Source organism: Peromyscus leucopus, chromosome 15, assembly GCF_004664715.2.
Source record: "Peromyscus leucopus breed LL Stock chromosome 15, UCI_PerLeu_2.1, whole genome shotgun sequence".
Taxonomy (NCBI): Eukaryota; Metazoa; Chordata; class Mammalia; order Rodentia; family Cricetidae; genus Peromyscus; species Peromyscus leucopus.
The window spans coordinates 48,674,995-48,697,690 of record NC_051076.1 but is presented as its reverse complement, the minus strand read 5'-3'; the positions used below and the strand labels follow the sequence as shown (position 1 = coordinate 48,697,690).

The window sequence follows — 22,696 nt, the reverse complement described above, 5'->3', positions numbered from 1 at the left end:
TTGCCTTCACAGTGCCTAATTATAATAATTCTCACCCATTTAAGAGATATCAATGGAGGGTTCTCTCACAGGGAATGTCAAATAACCCAAAACTGTGCCAATATTTTGTATGACAGCCATTGGAATTAATGTATAAACTACTTCCCAAATCTACACTTTATCATTACATGGATGATATTTTACTAGCTGATTCAAATGCAGATAGCTTAGAAAGAATGAAGAAGTATAGGAAATTTTGCCGTGTTGGGGATTAGAAATTGCCCCTGAAAAGATACAAAGAGGAGATTCTATTAATTATTTAGGATATAAAATATGTCTACAAAAAATTAGACCCCCAAAAGGTGCAAATTACAAGAGATTGATTTCAGATTCTTAATGATTTTCAAAGATTATTGGGAGACATTTCCAATCTATGGACCACTATTGGAGTAAAAAATGATGAACTGAGTGGTTTGTTCAACACCTTAGAGAGTGACAAGGACTTAAATAGTCCAAGAGAATTATCAGCTGAAGCTGAGAAAGAAGGCTTTGGTGGAAAATAAAATAAAGGAACACTTGTGGATCATGTAGAACCAAAGTTTGATTGCATTTTGGTTATTTTGCCCTCTAGACATTCTCCTACAGAAAACTGTAATGCAGAGGGAAGATATTACATTGCAATGAATATTTCTATCAATTAAACAGAACATAAAATTAAAAACTTATGTGGAAATGATCTTTGAGATAATTTTAAAAGAAAAATTGAGACTTTGTCAATTAGCAGAAATAGGCCCAAGCAGAAATTTTAGGACCTTTAACTAATGATGAAATTGACAAATTATGGGCAGAAAGTGAACCTTGGTAAAGAGCTTGCAGGAATTTTCTGGGAGAGATTAACAGCAAATCTCCCAAAAGTGATAGAAATTCAACTTATAAAGATAGCTAACTGGATCTTGCCTCACATTGTATGGGAAACACAAACAAAACCCGGTTATATTAATGGTAGATGTTTTGAAATATAAAAATAAGTGTTAATACTCTTCCCTTTATACTGGAACTACATCTTGACTAGCCAAGGTACACTGAAAACACTCAGTTTAAATCCATTTTAAATACTCAATTTCTATTAATTGGAGTAAGCCTACATGGGACATTAGAATTGTTGCTTGGTTACCTTGGCTGAATAAGAACTATTGTGAGTTACTGCTGCCCATATTCATAGTTTCAAATTATACATGGAGAGCTCAGGAATAAAGATAAAATCATAGCAGTAGTTGATGAATAATTATTACCTTTTCACTGTCATATAGTTAACAAGTTATGTCCATCCACTGTAAATTAGAAAGTCTTTAAAGATATTAAATGGCAACTCAACACTATTACCTCTAAAGATAAATACAGTGGGTTTTTAAAATAAATTTTATTATATTTATTATTAATTTTACATTATTAATTTAGCCACAAAGTATGTACATGTTCATTGCCTGTTTATCAGTTATACAGAGTATTTATATGTTTATGTCAGTGATAGAACCCTATATCCAGTTAAATTTTAATTCCTTTTTTAACTGCCTGAATATGTCACTGTGCCAAATTAACATATTCAGAAATTCACACACAAAATGTTTCTTAGATTTGTTTAATAAAACAAAGTAGTATTTAGCAATTATTTATATTCATTGGTAATATTAAGTATGACAGTTTGATTATTACATATTTGTGAGATAAATGCTAATTTGAAGATGAAACAATATGACTTTTGTCCATCAATAATCAGAGTCTTAGATCAAAATGTATTAAGGAAGATTGGAGAGATTTGAAAAGTGGTGGATAGAAACAGACACTGAAGTGATTGCATATATTTTATTAGCATTGATTATTGTGCTAACACAGCCCATTCTGCATTAGGAGTTTTGAGTACACTGCTTTGCATTTGAGGCAGTGTTCTCTCAGGCTCCAATTTTTTCACCATATATCAATACAAGTTTATACTCATAAGAAGAAATGAGTTAAACAATGCTTCAAACATAAATTTTTGAAACTATATTATTAATATTCATGCACATTTCTAAACAAAGACTCATTCATCCACTAAACCAAGAATGTGATTTTGAGCAACTGGGATAATTGATGTGACCATCAACGCACATTGTACGGAGTGGAGGTGATGTTTTTATCTGTTTATATCCATATTTACACTGGAATTCAACCTCATCCCCTGATAGAGAATATAGCTTTTGCCTTTCTTTCCATCTTAAAGTTATGTTATGTCTTTCCATGATTTCTTCTAGTATTACACATGCACCTGAAAGAAAAATTACCAAACATTTATTAATACATAAACCTACAGAGACTCAGCTTTCAAGTATTATTTCTCAAAGTTTGTAAAAACCTGTATTAAACCAGGACATCTAATTAGTTCATATTAAATAGCAAATGACATCAAAACAATGTTTTTAATGTGATAGTTATATTTCAAAAAAGATTTCTAACACCGATGAAACAAGACACTTGGATTTCAGGACATTTGTGGTTGTTTGCACTGATTTAGGTATTGGGCCAAGGTAAAAAATTTGAACCTTGACATATATATGATATTCGGATGCAATGTTCAGTGAGATAAGTATACTTACAAATACTATTATTAGTAGTCAAATTATAACCACCTTCATAATGTTCATTATTCACTCACAAGATCGTAACTATGAATAATGATTATTGTATCATAGACTTAATTTCCATAGTTTTAAAAATAAATTTATCAAATTACCACACTGGATAAGTGACTAATCTGCTTGGCAAACAGCTTCTGCAATCACCACCCTGATCTCTGGCCTTCCTTACACTTCTAGAAAACCAAGAGGATATAATGTCTAAGTTCGTGTTATCACCAACCAATTTGTTTAGTGCTACCATCCTGCCCCACAACACATCTGATCATACTCTACTGTAAAGGCTGGGACTAAGTGCTACAGAGTGGGTGGCAAATTCCCATAACCGCATCTCCCATTGCAGCATCTGGTGTCATGCCATTGTCTAGTCAGAGGAGAATCCTACTGACCTCTCGCTGCTGAATAACCCTTGCAATCTGCCAATTACAGTTTCTGAGAAAACCTGCATCATCTTCTATGAGCTACCACACCCACTGTAGGATTTGACACAGTGAGCACCCTGTGCCCTGAGCTGTCTCTATCACCCCACGTGGGCTGATAAGTGTCTCACTTTCAGTATAATTCACAGAAACAGTGGTGCACATTGTGTCCAAACGTGTTCATTAAAGGCAAATAACCCATAGGTGCCGCACGGAAGTCACTCCTGCACTGTAGGCCAAGATACATCTCCAGTAAAGAGCTTCTTACTAAGAAAGTCACCATAAATATAGTGTATAGAAAATTGATCCAGCAGATGTGAAAAAAAAACCACAAGAAATATGAAAAAATGGAAGACAACAAGATTCTTCCAAAGTTGCATTGCTCCTCCAGTAACAGACTCCAAATGTACTGACACAAATCAAAGACCAGTTGGAGAGTTTTTAAAAAATCATTTTTAAAACACAATTATTTCCAAAGGAATACAGAAAAAAAATTAAAGAAATGAAAAAAGACAATGGGGAATATGAGTGAAAAAATATGGAAAAGATACAATTTGAAACAGATTCAGATGCAAGAATTGGAAATTAACAGTTGTGTAATTTCAATAAAAATAGGTCTGAAAATGTCATTAGAAGCAAAATCCTGACCATTCCAAATGGCAAATTTAACTCTTTAGCAGTTCAGTGAGATGTATCAACTTGGAGTTAACCAACCAACCAATAACAAAAAAAAGCCTAAAATATTTAAAAACGGAATGAATGCATATCTAACATAGCTGGCTAACAAAACATTCTCTGGAGAGAGCAACACTCAAAAATGAAACATAGCTACCAACATGAAAATGAATACATACAGATCACACAAGAACAGAAGATACAAAGATTAAGTATAGAGAAAAGTCAAATATATGTGAAAAAAATTCTTTTAAAAATTTATTTCAGAGCTGGGAAATGGTGGTTCATGCCTGAAATCCCAGCTTCCAGGAGGCAGAGTCTGGAGGATCTCTGTGATTATGAGGCCAGCCTGGTCTACAGAGTGAGTACCTGGATAGCCAGACTACACAGAGAAACTTTTCTTGAATAAAAACAAAACAAAAATTTGTTTCAGATATTTCTGAATTACTGTTTTTAAAATAGATATACTATAAAATTAATTTTCAGTTTAATGAAAATTCTAATGCTATGTTCTTATAGGCTTAGAAAAAAATATCAGAAATCTTGCCTAAGCACAAAGGAGCTAAAAGCAATGCTAAATAGTAAAAACACTGCTGGAGGGATCCTAATATCAGAACTCAATTTATAATCCAGCACTATAGAGATAAAGATAGACTAATACTGGCGTAAATATACACAGATAGATTAAAGGACAGGAACTGAAGACCAGCAATGACCACCCATTTTGGAGAAAGGATATGAAAACATGTGCAGGAAAGAGAGCCCATTGACAAATGTTGGCTCTGGCAAAACAGGATTTCTAACCATAGAAGAATGAAATCAGACTCTTGTCTTTTGCCTTGAACAAAAATCCATTCAGATCAGATCAGAGACCTTAAATAAGAGCTGAAAAACTGAAAGTTTTAGAATAAAACCTAGGGGTTCCACTTCAAGATACTGGAGAAGGCAAATTTGTGAATAGAACACCAGCAATGCAGAAACTAACACCAAATATCAACAGGTGGAAAGACTTGAAAACAGAGTTTCTGTACAGCAAAGGACACACTCAGCAGGAAAAATCCAGCCTACAGACTGGGAGAAAATCTTAACCCTCGACACCTCAGACAAGGGGCTAATCCTTAGAATTTACAAAGATTTAGAAAACTTTAAACTGAAGTAAACATTATCGCTCAACAAATGGCCATATGAACTGAATAGGCAATTTATCTTCAAGTTTCTTATAAGGTTTACTTAAGCTTTTAAAAACATTTCAGCGGGAATTCTTAGAGATGGTCCACCAGTATCAATTTTTATTGCCTCCCAGAAAAGAAAGGATAATTCAATCCATCTACATTAATCATGTACTATATTACAAAATTGGATGAATGATAAGTGATCATGTTAATAGATACAGAGAAAACATAAGATAAAACTGTGTGTATCTTCAAGATTAAAAGATTGACTGAACAGCTTAAGGATATATAAGAGAGTACAGAAGAATCATCAAACGCCATAAAAGGTATGTACACCTGATATACCTACTGCCACTGCCTTGTTGTTTGTAAAATGCCCTAAAAATTGACTACATGCATCATCAGAGAGCTTTCCTCCAGCACCAGATAGGAACAGATGCAGATGCCCACTCTCCACATTATGTAGAAAGAGAGTGTTTAAACCGAAGATCTCCATCAAATCCCTCCTCTTGGAGCTCAGGGAATCCCACAGAAAAGGAGGTGGAAAGATTCTAAGAGTCAGAGGATATAGTGGACACCAAGAAAACAAGATCCTGGGAATCAACTAAGCAAGGTGCATACGAGCTTACAGAGACTAAAGCAGCAAGCACAGGACCTTCATGGGTCTAAAACAGATCCTCTACATATATATTATAGCTATCAGCTTAGTATATTTATGGGACTCCTAACTATGAGAATGAGTGGGTCTCTAACTCTTTTGCCTGCTCCTGGGACTCCTTTGCTCCCATTAGGTTGTCATGTCCAACATCTCTATCATAGTTTTTGCTTCATCTTAATTGTATTTTATTTTGTCATGTTTGATTTTTATCTCCTAGAAGCCTTTTCTTTTCTAATGAGAGACCCAAAGGGAGTTGATCTGGAGAGGAGGGGATATGGGGAAGAACTGGGAGGAGTAAAGGTAGAGGAAATTCTAATCAGGGTATATTGTATGAAAAGGGTATAATTTTACTGCACATTGCTATTAAACAGAAACTAAGATGGGAAAACTGTCTCGGTGCCAACCAATTGATGAATTTATAAAGACAATGTGGTATACTCTTATGTGAAATATAGTTCAGACGTTATAGATAATTTTTATTATTTTAGTTAGAAAAGGGCATTGAAGAATATTAAGAGAAATCATCCCAACACAGGAATACAAGTCCTTTGTGTTCTTTCTCACACAATGGGAAAAACAACTAAAATTCCTCTTGAATGCCTAACTGTGATTAATACAACTTAGATGATTTTTCTAAGGGAAGGGGAGATATATTAGGGGCAGTGATTTTAATAATTGCAAGATATATACAGGTGTAGTAATTTGAATAAGAATGGCCTCTGTACTGGTTGATTTTTGTGTCAACTGGACACTTGACACAAGCTACAGTCATTAGAGAGGAAGGAGCCACAGTTGAGAAAATGCCTCCATGAGAGCCAGCTGTAAGGCATTTTCTCAGCTAGTGATCGATGTGGGGAGGAACCAGGATGTGTGGTGCCATCCCTGGGCTGGCAGTCCTGGATACTGTGAGAAAGCAGACTTAGCAAACCATGAAATGCAAGCCAGTAAGCAGCACCCTTCCATGCCTCCAGGATCCTGTCCAGTTTGAGTTCCTGTGCTGACTTCCTTTGATAATGAGCAGCAATATGAAAGTGAAAGCCAAATAAATCCTTTTCTCCCCAACTTGTTTTTGGTCATAGTGTTTCATCACAGCAATAGAAACCTTAACTAAGACAGCCTCCATAGGCTTATATATTACTTATTTATCAGGGAATGGTTCTACTTGAAAAGGATTGGGGCTGTAGCCTTGTTGGAGTAGGTGTTGCCTTGTTAGAAGTGTGTCTCTGGGGATAGGCGTTAAGGTTTCAAAAGCCCAAGACAGTCCCAGTGTCTATAGCTTCCTACTGCCTTCAGGGTCAAATATAGACCTCTAGGCTATTTCTCCACCAACATGTCTGCTGTGTCCCACCATGCTCCCTGTACCCCATGCTGATAATGGACTATACCTCTGGAACTGTAAGCAATCACCAATTAAATGCTTTTTTATAAGAGTTGCCAGGGTTATGGTGTCATTTTGAAGCAACAGAGCACTGTTGAGACAATGGGTATGGAAATATCATTCTGGTACCATGTTTTATGGACATAAATACATGTTAGCAAAAACAAAATAATAAAGAATAAGATGTATAATTATATTTGCCAATTATTTTTATATAAAAATCTAATAATTTTACTTTCTTCCCAAGCTGATATTTGGCAATGAAACACTAAGCAAAAGAGTACATTAGTTTGTAAGTGTTATTAACAGGAAAATATCCATATCATGAAACTGAATCTCCTATGATCTATAAGAATGAGGTACTTACGTAAACATTTTGGTGGCTCTGACCACTCTCCATTTCTACATGTTATTTTCTTGTTTCCCTGCAGTTGGTACAAGGACTGGCACTGATATTCAACAGATGATAATGGTGCATATACTGGCAATGGGAAGGAGGTGATGTCTCCATTGTCAATAGGTGGAGGAGGCCCACATTTCCCTGTTGAATCTAAGAACACAACATTTGAATGTTTGAGAAATCAAATCAAAGTACAGACTTAAACAGAACCAATGAAAGTATAATGATAAAAAGACTTGAGTGATTTCTGGCTACAGAAATGATTACTTTAAGAAATTTCAATCATTTAAACTGAGAGTTACAAGTTCTTCCTTCCTTCTTACCTAAAGCATTTACTTAACTGGAACAAGCATGTCTGCTCTGAAGTCTTAACAGCTTCTGAGCACACACACTCCAGTGTAGACAGGTAGTGTTTCATTGTTTTGAAGACACCAGAGTATTTTTTGTTTTTCCTCTATATATTCCTGTTCTTCATTATCAGGTTTTAGCAACACATATTTGTAGGCAACAATTTAAAGCTTTTAAAGTTACAGAATGCAAAAGAGGCTTCCTGGATCCATGATAGGGGTAAAGTAAGTACAGGCATCTATATGTTATTCTTTCTAGGTACAACTAGATTTCTTGAACATAATATGTTTAGTAAACAATATAGGAACAGGGAAGATATTGATAATTCTACTTAGATTTGGGATTCAACAAAGTGTACCATGCTGTGTGATATTTGTTTCCCTTCTGGACTGCTGATTGTGCTAGTGAGGCCACAGGAAAAGATGAAAATTAAATACTGATGATATGTTATATTGAGTAAGGCCTCAACAGGATCATCATGAAACTGAACTGAACTCCAACATTGTTTAGAAAAAAAAGTGTTCAAGATTCAAAGAAAATGTCTTAGCATGAAGGAAAATGAAAAAGGTTGGGCATAAGGCACGCATGTGCATATTTAAGAGCTAAGTAAATAGCACAAGTCCCATGAAGTTCATGCAGATACATGTATTGAAACTGCTTAAAGAAAACATCCTGAAAAAAATCTTTATAAAATCACCAACTGCACTGGATCAAGATCCCAAAGAAAGTGACTTTCCATCTACTACCAGGAAAAAGGAGAAATATAACTGATAATCACAGAATACAAATGCAAATTAACAAAAGAAGAGATATATCAAACTTACTATGAATTGTTTTACATGCAAGTGATCTGCATACAGAGATTTTAGTGGTGGACTAGGCACTTGGAGTTCCTTTATAGATATGATGTAAATTTATGCATCAGCAATATCTAGTTTCTATTCAATAGTAAGTTACTTACTGAGGTAATTTGGGAAATTTCTGTTCTTGTAAAACTAATGTACTCATAGAAAATACCTCTAGTGTGTGTGTGTGTGTGTGTGTGTGTGTGTGTGTGTGTGTGTGTGTGTGTATGTGTGTGTGTTTGGTTGGTTTTTGTTTTTTTTTTTCCAGTCAGGGTTTCTCTGTGCAGCTCTAGAGTCTTTCCTAGAAATCACTTTCTAGACCAGGCTGGCCTCAAACTCCCAGAGATCCCCTTGCCTCTGCCTCCCAAGTGCTGCAATTAAAGGCATGCGGACACCACTGCCTGGTGAAAACTCCCATATTTTGAATTCAACATGTAAGAATATCCCTGGTGCATGGGCTGGCTTTCTAGAGCCCATTACCTATGGTTGGAGGCCTTGCTCACCCTTGATGCAGCAGGGAGGGGCTTGCTCCTGCCTCAGCCTAATGTACCAGGCTTTGCTGACTCCCTTTTGGAGAAGGGAAAGGGGAGGTGGGTTAGGGGAGGGAGCTGGGGGGGGGGTGAGTGGGAGAAGGGATAAGAGGGGTATCTGTGGTTGGTATATAAAATGAATAATTAAAGGAAAAAAAAAGAAACCCCCATTGCTGCTTGCCCCTTATCACATGTGGCAGACAGGAGAGCTGGTCCCTGGGTCATTAGAGTGGGAAAGCTGGCCCTGCCCCTCACCAGCTGTAGAGTGGTCCCTGCACCTGGCCAGGGCAGTACAGAAGATCTGACTTTGTTGGTGGGGGCTTGTGTGAACAAGCCCCTTCTTGTATAATGTTAGAGGGAACAGCCTTAATATTATACATCCCACGGGCTCTGGAGAAAGAACTACTAACAGCAAGGACTGTTTTCGGGGAAATAGAATCTCAGCACACAGAGCTCTTAGTCCAGTCATTTATTCTTCCAAATCTTCTCCCTATTCCGGTGCCCTGGGAGTCCTGGTATAGATACACTTATAAGCAGTCATCCCTTGGCAGTGCAAAGCCAGGCTTCCAGGGTCAAATGGAAGGGTGATAAGAATCACATAGAGGGGCAATAGTTGTTAATTATCATTTGCAACCCAAAAGGGAAGTGACTAATGGGGAAATGAATTAACTCAAGGCTAAATCTGGGTAATATTGAAGAAGACGGATCTTATGTGCTCAACTATAGTCTTAAATGTGATTGGTAGAAAATATTAAGAATCTATAAGTTGCTAGGTCAATGGGAGAAAATAAAACTGCCTTCTTTTTTCCTGTGGCTTCTATCTGTCCAAGCTATCTGCCATTTTTCTGCAGGGTGGGCGAAAGTGTGCTTCGTCACTAGGCAACCTGTGCACAGCTAGATGCCTCTGGTGATAGTTAAAGGGAGATCTGGAACTAGAGGTAAGGTTTGGGAAAGGAAGAAGTAATGATTAATTGGCACATCCGCCAGGCCTTCTCAAATGGGTAGTCTGGATGCTTAAGTCTGTTCTTAGAGAGTACAGAGGTATCTCTGATAAGGTACTTTCCTCCATCTGGGGATGGACCTGGTCAGATGCTGCCAATGATGATAATTACAGGGAGGCTTGAACTGGGGTTCTGGCTGAGCACAGCTGTCAGCAAAGGTTATCTGAATATTCCTTTAGTAGAGGGGAAATGGTGCCCAATAAATGATGGAAAATCTACAACAGCACACAAGAAACTCATAGAAGGAAATGAATGGCTGATAATCAAAAACCAAATATCACCATGGCTCCTTGAGCCTCAGCTTGACCTCTGGAATGCCCTTGGCTACTTCCAGATATTAGCTTTGTCATAATCAGCTGAAATCCTACTTTATATATCTTTGCAGCTTGTGGCAGACCCTAGGGCATGAGTGTAGGAGAGTTAGCCCTCCTTCTGGCATGTGGTGGCATGGGTGAGGGAAATATGCCCTCCCTACCCTCACACCTTGCCATCTGCATCAGGAGGAAGAACTGGCTTTGGGTGTATGAGAGTGGGATACCTGACCCTGCCCATCACAGGCTGCTGCACTTGGGAGAGTGGACCCTGCACCTTGCCTGGGCAACACAGTAATCCTGGCCCTCATGGTATGGATACAAGTGAGCTGGCCCTGAGGGAGTGAGAGGAGAACTGGCCCCATTGTTTGATGCCTGCTGAATTGGGTGAGCTAGCTGAGGCAGTGCTGGAGAGCTCTCCATGGTGGTGAGGGTGAAGGGGAGCTCACTGGCTGACATATCCAGCTACCACCCAGGCCCAGACCCAGGACTACAAGTTGGCCCACCCCAACCACCACCCCATCTATGAACTGCTTGAGCACATGAAGAGGCCAGTCTTCTGGATCCAAATCTGTATGATCTCCATCACACAGGGCAACAACAGGATATCTACAAAGAGTCCCAATGAGGGCCCAGTATCAACAGTGTAACAGAAGTCAAAGGCCTATATGCCATGGAGTGGCAAGAGTAAAGGAAATATGCCCCCAACCCCTTGCCACCTGAGACAGGCAGGCAGGAGGGCCAGATCAGGGGCATGAAAACAGAGAAGCTGGCTCTGTCCCTCTCCAAGTGTAAAAATCCAGAGAATGGGCACTGCACCTCTCTTGGGCAAAATAGTAGAGCTGGTCCTGGTGGTGTGAGTGCATGTGAACCAGAACCTAAGATGTGAGAGCAGGAAAATTGGTCCTGCTCCTTGATGTCTGCTACATGGGGTGAGTTAGCCAGGACAATGCTGGAGAGCTCTCTATGGGGGTGATGATGAGGGAAATCTGGCAGGCTGACCAACCCAGCGATCACCCAGATCCAGAGCCAGGACTACAAAGTAGCCCATCCCAACATCCACCTCACCTATGAGCTGCTGGACTTTGTGAAGGGGCCAAACCTGCAAATCCAAAGCTACAGGACCTCCATGACACAGACAAAAATAGAATATCCAAGAGGAGTCCCAGTAAGGATTCAGTATCAATAGATTAGCAGAAGCCAGTGGCCTTGAACCAGATCAATGACTCATTGCAATAAACACTTAAAGTAAAGATTTATGGACCAAAGTGTATATTATGTGACTCACTGGACCACACTACAGCTTCAATGCTGAGAATTTTTTGTTTGGTTTGTTTTGGTTTTGATTTTGGTTTTTGGATTTTACTTTAAAATTTTGTTTTTGGGGGGAGGTAGACAGGGCAGAGGGCAAAAGCAAGGGGACAGTGAGAAGAGTGGGATCAGTATGCACCATGTGAAATTCACAAGGGATCAACAAAAAGGTTTAAAAAAAGAAATGAGGAAATCTAACAAAGAAGACATTGTATTTTACTATGTGAAGATATTCTATTACACTACTCATTTACATTTTGAAGTAAATATTCTGAAAATCTTTTCTCAAATGTATTTTATCCATTTAATATTCAATAAATAAGTGAGAGGCTTAATATTAACAGTGATGGATTTTTCCTTAGTGACAGTTATTTCTCTAATCTGATAGAAACTTGGCTGAAAAATTGCCACCATAGTTCTTCATTAAGTTCACCAAAAGAATTAAAACTTTATCAATATAATTTTATTTTCATTTTCTTATCATTTTTGCTTGTGAGCCTATCATTTAATGGCTGAGCCATCTCTAGACAGCTCTGAGTCACCAAGAAAAAAATACTGGATAGCCCAGAGTAATAGGATCAGTGCCTTGTCTAGTCATTATCAGAGAGGCTTTGTCCAGGAACAGATGGGAGTGTGAGCAGAGACCCACACCCCAACATTGTGAGGAGTCTAAACTGGAGGTTTTGATTGGATCCCTTTCTTGGAGATTGAGGAACCCCACAGAAGAGGGGGATGAAAGATTGTAGAAGTGAAAGGGGATGGAGGACACCAGGAGGACATGAATCACCTGAATCACTATATGATGGGCTCACATGGTCTCTCAGAGACTGAAGCAGCAAACACAGGCCTGCATAGGTCTGCAGCAGGTGCTCTGCATATATGTTATGGCTTTTAGCTTGGTGTTTTTCTAGGACTCCAACAGTGGAGGGGGGTATCTCCAACTCTTTTGCCTGCTCTTGGACTCTTTTCCCCCTATTGATTACATGTGTGCAGCCTCAATATGAGGGGGTTTGCCTTGTGTTTTGTATCTTGTTTTGTCCTGTTTGGTTGTTGTCTCTTGAAGGCCTGTTCCTTTCTGAAGGGAAATACTGAGGGAGTGGATCTGGAGGAGAGTGGATATGTGCATGTGGTGGTGGTGGGGGAAGTAAGTTGGGAGGATTGGAGTGAGGGGAAATTGCAGTAGAGATGTATTGTATGAGAGAAGAGTCTAGGGTTGGGATTTAGCTCAGTGGTAGAGCACTTGCCTAGCAAGCACAAGGCCCTGGATTCTATTCTCAGCTCCAAAAAAAAAAAAAAAAAGAGAGAGAGAGAGAGAGCGAGAAGAATCTATTTTTAATTTAAAGGAAAAAAGAAAATTAGAAAAATGTTTATTATATGAATTACTTCACTTTATCTTCACTAATGTACAGTAACCAAATTACATTATCAAATAAACATTAGGAAATATGATGGCCTACCTTTGCATTTTGGTGGCTCTGTCCAAACCCCATTTTGACACATCACTTCTACTTCCCCAAATAGTTCAAAAGATTTATTACATTCATACCGTACTTTTGCATTGGGTGGATACTTATCCATGGGCCTTGTTACTATGGTAGCATTTTTCACAAGTGGTGGATCCACACAAGAATTGTTTAAGGAGCAAAGCAAAGTATCATTACCTATTTGTTCATCTTAAGATTCCAATCAACACATAAGATTCTAAATGTATTTCTCAGCAGATGAATAGATAAAGAAAATATGGCATATTTACACATACACACACAAGTGAATTTATGAAATTCACAGGTCAATGGATGTTACTAGATAAAAGTCAGTCTCAGTGAGGTAATCCAGACATAGAAAAACATATATGATGTAAATTTGCTTATATGGATACTAGCTGTTAATTAAAAATAGTCAGGTTACAACCCATAGAGCAAGAGAGGTTAGGTGTACAGCAAAAGACCAGGAGAGGGAGTAGTCTCCATAGCATAGGGAAATATTATAGATAGTTATGGAACAGGGAAGGAGAGGCAAGGAACAGAATACATAGAAATACAACTAAAATTAACCATTATATGAGGGATATTATAGAAACATAATAAAGTAGAAACTTCCTAAAATACATACATATACGAAGACAATGTAAAAGAAATAATCAAAAATGTAGGGAGACAGAGCCCCAATGGACAACTCTTGTTATCAAATGAAGCTTCTAGTACCAAGATTGTGTTACATCTAATTGAATTAGTAGCCAAAGATGTCACATGAGAACTTCCAAAACACCCAGGCTTTTGGCAAGGCTATAGGTTGTTTTACACAAACTGGAGGCAAGGACATATTGTGAAAAAACAATACATTCACAACTCACTGAACACAGCAAAGTCAAGCTGGTGCCTACATATAGGTTAGCATCTTTGGTAAAGGAAGGTATTTTGCATGCTACCAAAGTAGAAACATAAACACCGACCCATCCATACACCCTTGATCTATAATGGTGTTCTGTCTGCAACTTATGATAGGAAAATGGAGACACCAAACTGCTGTGGATGATTGATTGATAAATAAAACACTGATTGGCCAGTAGCCAGGCAGGAAGTATAGGCGGGACTAGCAGAGAGGAGAAGGCTGGGAACAGGAAGGCTGGAACAGAGGAGATGCTGCCAGCTGCCAACAGGAAAAGATGTTAAGATACCAGTAAGTGGCCACACTAGTGGAAGCCCATGAACTGTGGACTGGTGGCTGTGGAGTCCCCATGGGACTGGACTAGGCCCTCTAGATACAGAAGATGGTTGTTTGGCTCCAACTGTTTTGGGGGAGGGGCACCTAGGCAGGTGGATCGGGATCTGTCCCTGTTCTATGGGTAGGCTTCTGGAATCTGGTGCCTGTGGTGTGACACCTTGCACAGCCTTGGTGCAGTGGGAAGGGGCTTGGACTTGCATAGGCTCAGTGTGCTGGGCTTTGCTGACTCCCCATGAGAGACCTCAATTTGGGGGATGGCTTGGGAAAGAGGGCTGGGGGTAGGAGGAGGGGGGAGTCTGTGGATAGCATGTGGAGTGAGTAGAAAATTTCTTAATAAATAAAAATGAGCCAGGTGGTGGTGGCGCACGCCTTTAATCCCAACACTTGGGAGGCAGAGGTAGGCGGATCTTTGTGAGTTCGAGGCCAGCCTGGTCTACAGAGAGAGATCCAGGAAAAGCACAAAGCTCCACAGAGAAACTCTGCCTCAGAAAAAAAAATAATTAAAAAAAAAAAGATACCAGTAAGCCACGAGCCATGCGGCAATTTATAGATTAATAGAAATGGGTTAATTTATGATATAAGAACAGTTATCAAGAAGCCTGCTACGGCCATACAGTTTGTAAGCAATATAAGTTTCTGTGTGTTTACTTGGTTGGTTCTGAGCAGCTGTGGGATTGGCGGTGAGAGAGATTTGTCCTGACCGTGGGCCAGGCAGGAAAACTTTAGCTATACCAAACTTGTTGGATTGACCAAAGAATATCGAATGTAAATTAAGAGCTCCTCCATGAGTTGTAACCCATATCTGACACTGCTTGGGTGGCCAAGAACCTGAGACTAGATAGCCCAGACTCTTTATACTACTGTGAAACCAAATATGACTCTAGTTAAAAACAAACAAACAAACAAAAACAAAAAAACAAACAAAAAACATAGAGATAAAAAGATTCCACATGACCTTCTTCTATACTCTTAGATCAGTGCCTTCCTCAGCTGTCATCAGAGAAGCTTTTCCTGCTGCAGATGGGAACAAATACAGAGACCCAAATAAAGACATTATGTAGAAACCTTGGAACACGATTTCCAAGATTTGTCATAGAATGACTCAGTCAAATCCCTCCCCATGTGGCTCAAGGAACCATACAGAAGAGGACGTGGAAAGAGTAAGTACCAGAAAAGATAGAGGACAACACGAAAGCAAGGCCTTCTAAACAAACAAGATTGATGCACATACGATCTCACAGAGACTGAGTCAGAATGCAAGAGCCTGGATTGGCCTGCACCAGATGGGGTTCTAGAGCTAAAAGGAGCAGGTGCCACAGGCCTACATCCCTAACCTGGAAGCAATTTCCAATTGATAACCACTGGCAAATAAAAATTTAGATTTCTGCAAGGAAGAATCACATGAAAAACAAACTACTCTTAAGGGCAGGCTACATAAAAAACAAAAACAAAAAACAAAAAAAAACTCAAGGACATCTTTGGAGGTTCTTTGTCTCAAAATGCCTTGTTAGGGCTTTCTTTTTTAAAATTCCATTTTATCTTTCTGTTTTGTTTTTGGTTTTACTTTATTTTATTTATATGTTCCTTCTTTCTTTTAACCCTACAGGTCCTTTGCATATATATTATGTTTTCCAGTTTAGTGCTTTCATGGGATTCCCAAGTGTGGGAATGAATGGAGCTTGTAGTCTCTATCAGTCTCTTGTCTTTTCTTCAGCTTTTTCCCCTCAGATTGTTTATTTTGTCCCATTCCAATATGATTGTTTTGTTTTATTATTCTGTAGAAGGCTGTTACTTTTCTTATGAAAAATTTAAAGGGAATTTGTGCCGATGGAACATGAGGTGGGAGCAACTGGGAGAAATAGACAGAACAAAAAAACATAATCAGAATATATTAAGTGAGAAAAAAATCAGTTTTCAACATAAGGAGGAAAACATTGTTTCAAGAATAACATAGGTATAAGAAAATGATGATCAAGCAGAATATCCCAATATTGTAACAAAATATCTTAATATTGTAACTGATAGAGAAAATGAGATATAAACAAGACCTCAGTTGAAAGGTGATTATGTAACAATGTATTTACAAATGTTTATAGCCTACAGCAAAAGTTTTCAAACTGAGTTTGCCCAGAATCCCTAAGGACATTATAGATGACTCAAGGTCTCACATCCAGATGTTTTTTCTATTTAAAATCTTTAGAATGAGTTCCTCAGTATTAATTTACATTCTTAATATTTGGTCAAAAGATAATGATGATGCTGGCCATGGAACCATACTCAGAAATCATTACTGTATTAGCCATCAGGTTTTTCGTTCCATGCTTTTATTTTAAAAAATAAATAAATTTCATCTTGCTTTTAAAAGCTAACTTCTGCCCACTTTTAAATTTTGCTAGACCTTTTTACTAATCCTCCAAAACTATAATAAATACATGTTGAAAATGCATCAAACTACCTTTGCATACCACCTCTCCAATCCATTCGCGATTAACACAAGTCAAAATGTTGGACCCATTCATATGATAAGAAGGTGCACATGTGAATGTCACTTGTTCACCTGACCTATATGAATATTTTTCCTCTTCTTGGGGTATGGCATTTTCAAACCTGGGCAAATTGTCACAATCTGTTACTGAAAGAAAAAAATATATACAGGGTTTTGTTTTCAGGAAATTGTACAATGTATGAAGCAATATTTAGGTTCATAGAGACCAATAAATAGTGTAGATTTCCCATAGATTTGACTTAGCTACATTGAAATGTACCAACTTTATAAAAATAAATAAGTTTGGAATGACATGGGATATAGAATACTGATAGTTATAATTATTGAGGTATTTTCATTTTGCTTCAAATTTTTATCTCATATGAAGCTATGACATATTTCTACTTTCAGGTTCACCAAATGTGAATTAATTATAATTATTATTTAAAAACATTAGAGCATATGTAGTTGTGGTGGCATTGCTATTAAAACCATCACTGTAGTGATGAGCCTCTTGAACAGAGCCAGTGTTTTCTAGAAGTCTGAGGATGCTGATAGCTCAGGATACATGATGTGAAAATGAAATATAACAATGTTTTACCAGTACTGTGTTTGTCTGCCAGCATCCAGTAAAACCTTCTGATATGCTAGATTTACAGCTTGATTTCTATTTGTGCCAAATATAGCTTAAATTAAATAATCCACAAAGAATGAAAAAAAACTATACCCATGCAAGTGGGTGGCTGGGACCACTTTCCTCCTACACATTTAATCAATGCTGGTCCATCAATTCCAAAGCCTTCAGCACAACTGTATGTCACCTCTTCTCCATGTTGGTAACTGTCTAGTTCATGAGACACAATACCATGACTGGATTGAAGGTGGAGGTCCACAAGGAAGTCCTGAAAGTAACACAATGAGAGGAACAGAGTGAAAAGATTCCATATTGCACTAATTCAGAAACTCACTCTCATACATCAATTCTATGTGTAGTAGTACTAGAAGGAAATGTTAACTAGGAAGATGTTCAATCACAGAAGAGGTGGACAGTGCTTCTTAAGACCACCTTCTGTTGCCTTGCATCTGCTAAACTGCTTACACACCAAAAAAGAACTTGACACCAAAATTTCTGAAAAATCATGAGTGGCAAAAGAATAAAAAAAAAATATTCTCAGGAAACCTTCCATATATTGCAGCTGAAACACATTGTCGGGAAAAGACACTGAGGAGTTTAACATCCCAGTGGCAAGTCACACACTACAATGCACATGAGCAGGGAGGTTGGTAGAGTATGCATCATATTAAAAAGAGAAATGCAAGAGTAAAACTAGATTTTAAGACAATCAATACAGTTAACAAAAGCAGGAGAGATTGAATTATGCAGATAGAAATTTATGGTAAAATATATAATCAATTACATGTGCCAATCTAAATCATTCTTTCTTCTGGTTTTGATGAGAGTAGCTTATTGGTAAAGACTTATTCTAAAACCAGAATTAAATTTTCATGTTGTTCTCACCGACACAACGCGGTGGAGCACTCCACTTTCCCATGTTGCAGGTTACCCCGTGTTCCTCAGCCATTCTAAATCCATCCTCACAAACATAGCTGAGTGTAGTGCCGTGTTCATGAATTCTGGACTCCACTCTGTCTCTCCTTTCTTCTGACACTCCGGGTAATTTAATAGATCCGTGGTCTATCTCAGGGGGCTGGGAACATGGAATTTTCACTATATGAAGAACAGAAATGAAGTAGTGAAGCATATATAAAAAGTTTACGTTGGAAAATAAAAACAGTTTGGATTATATCTCCACAGTTTTCATGTTAAGCCCTAGTTTTTCAATATTCCCCCTTCACCTGAGTTCTCTTCAGTATTTAAAGAAGGAATGTCGTAGAATAAGTCAGAGCTACTGACCAATGCATCGTGGTAATGACTGCCACCTTCCATCTCTGCACACCATTTCTTCTGTGTCCTGTATTATGTAATTGTCTTGACAAAGAACAGATACTTTTTCTCCATCCTTATATTTCACTGTGGTTTTCATCACTTGGGCATTTGGAATCTGTGGTGGAGGAGGGCAGGATTCTTCCTCTGCTCGTATAAAACATTGGAAATCAGATTTCTTGACTAACTACAGTATCTTAAATTATTGAAATAATGCTTTTCATTAAACAGAAAACTAATTATGACCACATAATAATTATGTATATTTTATGCTTTTCACCTTCTATAGCAATTTAATATCTATTCTTGTCCTCCCTTGAATTGTTCTCATTCATTGTTTTCTAAAGCAGACTTGCAGTATTTTTATAAGACTCATTTCAATTACTTCTAGCCTTTATGATGTTTTAAACTAATTATAAGCTGCAATATATAATTAAGGCTACATAGAGTTTTCTCTAGGGCTGTGTATGGATACCTATGAGGGAATCTGTTGGATTAGATGAAAAATCCTGAGATAGCTTTCCAATTGGAGTCATATTTTCATTTAGTTAATACATGAGTGACTTTTCTTATTGTTATGACAGAATATCTGACCAAACCACTTAAGAAAGGAAGAAAGTAAGGGTTTAATTTCAATCATCATGCAGGGAAGTCACAGCAGCCCAAGTGGGGAGCAGCTGCTCACATTGTATCTGCAGTCAGGACACACAGAGAAATTAATGCTTGTCCTTGGCTTCCCTTTCCTTTTCATTTATCCCAAGGCCCCTACCCGTGAAATGATGCCACCTATATTTATAGTGATTCTTCTCACCTAGGTTAACCCAAACTAGAAATGTTCTCTCAGTCATGCTCAGAGGTGTTTTTCCTAAGTGACTGTAGATTCTTTTAAGTAAACAACAAATACAACTATCACAGTTTGATAAATATGTTGGCATTGACTCCTGGTCAGAGTATGGAGTATATTCACAAATGGTTCAAAGTATGTTATTCAAAATTTCAAATACCCTGGACATCCTATGGTCTTTAACTGGTTAGAGATGTGAAAACTGATGGTATGCATCCTGGATAACAAATAGTTAGTACTGGCATTAACATCTTTTTAAAAAGTTTTGTCTAGGTCACTACAAAATCAAGACAGCTCAGATTCATCCCTCTGACTCAAAACACGACAATGTGCTTTATTAGTGATTATTAATATCATTTTTTCTATTATGCTTAAGTATAGTAGAAGAATTACAAAGAAATGGATGTTGGTATAGTACATACATTTCTCGACATTCTTTGAACAACTAACTAGCCATATAGGAAAGAAAAAGAATTACCACTTTTCTTTGTACTATAATGAAAATGATATCAGACATGATAAAACCAGAATCAACTGCAGAATGACATTTGCACTCCATTACAATACATGCAATAAGTGGATTTCAAAATGGCATGGAAACACTTTCAGTGAATTTTATTCTTTAAGAAATAATTTAAAATATTGAGTGAGGCAGGTATCCAAAATAACAGTGATAAATACAAATAGGGAAGCAAAAGTAGTGGAATGAACTCTTTGCCTAGTTGTGTGGAATTGGAGGTATCCTATGATTCAGAATTTTCTAAGTAAACAGATTGGTTGTTACAAAAACAAATAAGTTATTAGATTGATAGTACACACAATCATACAGAAATGCATAATGACTAAACATAGGCATAGGAAGGGTATGTCACATCCATTGTGATGAATAAGGGACCATTAAGACACAGTGATAAATTCATGTTGATGAAATTTGCTTGTGTGTTTTAAACTACAGGTCATTAACAAAGGTAATAGTAATTTCTAAATCATCTTCTCTATTAAAAAGTATTTTTCCAAGATTTGTTATGATACACTGTTTTCATGTATGATAGGATAGTGAATCCATGAAATCTCAAAATCATGGTCATCTAAACAAGACCTGAGTAATGGCAATACCAGTTGACATGTCAACATGGATAGGGGAAATCTTACAAGGCCCTTCCCCTACATCAGAGTTTCTCAACCCGTGGGATGTGACACTTTAGGGGTCAAATAACCTTTTCATTGGGGGTCACTTAAGACCTTTAGAAAAACAAATATTTATATTATTATTCATAACAGTACCAACATTACCGTTATGTAGTAGCCATGAAAACAGTTTTATGGTTAGTGATCATCACAACATGAGAGACTGCATTAAAGGGTCACAGCTTTAGGAAAATTGAGAACTACTGCCATAGATGAAGAACTACAGGCAATTAATGGCTATTTTGTGAGGAGAATCAATCTTATGCAGGGATGAGTGAGCCAACAAATAGGTTATCCAGTCTCAAGTTCTTAGTCCTAATCAAATATCCATAGGAGAAACAATAAATGGACTCATCAGGCTGAATTTATATATACAAGTTTATATATATATATATATATATATATATATATATATATATATATATATATATATATATATACACACATGTATGTGTAGTGTGTGTGTGTGTGTGTGTGTGTGTATGTGTGTGTGTGTGTGTATGCAGAAGAGGTCATGAACTGGACATGAAGTACAAGGAGCACAAGAGGTGTTCAAGTAGAAGAGGGAGGTGTAAAAATAAAAATGCAGGATTCACATTAGAAAATGTGAAGAAAATTTACTGTGTTTTAATAACTCAAAGACACTACTATCACAGGTGAGAAAGGACTAGAATAACCACTAAAGACAATGCAAACAAGAGCTTACCGCTACAGGTTGGCTCAGGATCCCACCTTCCATTGATGCAGGTTGAGTGTTTATACTCCTTCTTTCCTCTACATTTGTAACCCAAGCTAACATTATGATGAAATTCTTTCTTATTTGATTGAATTCTGTCCACACCAGTTACCTTTGGTGCTTTACACTTCTCCAGTTGATCTGTTGCTATGTGAAAATAATTCCAGGAAAAATAAAAACAATTACAAGAAGTGAGCTAGCTGCTGTATCAAAATAGCTATATGGTCAAATGAAACTATTATTTATGCCTATAAATTCTGTCAATTAACATGCTAAAGTGACCACACAGAGTGGCCTATGGTGAGAGAACTAGATCTCATGTCCAGTTTTGTACATCTCAGAGAGTTTGTGTTGTGAAGCGATTTGTGTACTTGGCAACTGCAAATGCATAGGAAATCAGTGTCTCAGATGCTCTACATAGGAAATAATTATGAAATGACCCAAACTTGTTGCTATCCCTTATCTTAATTCTAGTCCATGATGTTAAAAATATTAAAATGAAAACATGAGCAGATAGATTATAAAAAGTTTGCTAGTTTGAATATCCTTTTTGATAGATGTGTTATTAAAAAATAATATCTAGATATATTGTGTATAAAACAATTGTTTCAGAGCAAGAATTTGTAAAAGATATTATATGCTTGTAGTCACTATCTGCATCAGGAGGAAGAACTGGATTTGAGTAAGAGTCTATAAGAAGTTATTTCCTATGCTAGATCATCCTATAATATAACAATACTGTGTTGTATTAATAAAACGTTTGGTTGTGTTATGACTTAAGTAAGGGATATATATATATATATATATATATATATATATATACCTTTTAATGCGTTATGTTTTATAATTACTAACTGAAGATCAAAATTCTTTTTGAATCTGACAAAATTTCAGTATAGGTCCTGGATAACATTTGTTAATAATTTGAAATGTAGAGTGAAATATGAATGGATAGAGTAAATAAAAGAAAGTGATTAGTCAAAGTACTATAACTTTCATCTAAAACAATACTTAAAATATTGACCAGAGTAATTCAAGAATTCAAGACACCTGAGAATTAGTCCCTTCCTTAAGA

The 22,696-nt window shown here is 37.3% G+C and overlaps 1 pseudogene; it reads right to left on the bottom strand.

Annotated features, from left to right (window-relative positions):
* Positions 1-1,828: 1,828 nt before the first annotated feature.
* The window catches only part of LOC114684898, an 84,269-nt pseudogene continuing 63,401 nt past the window's right edge, over positions 1,829-22,696 (bottom strand).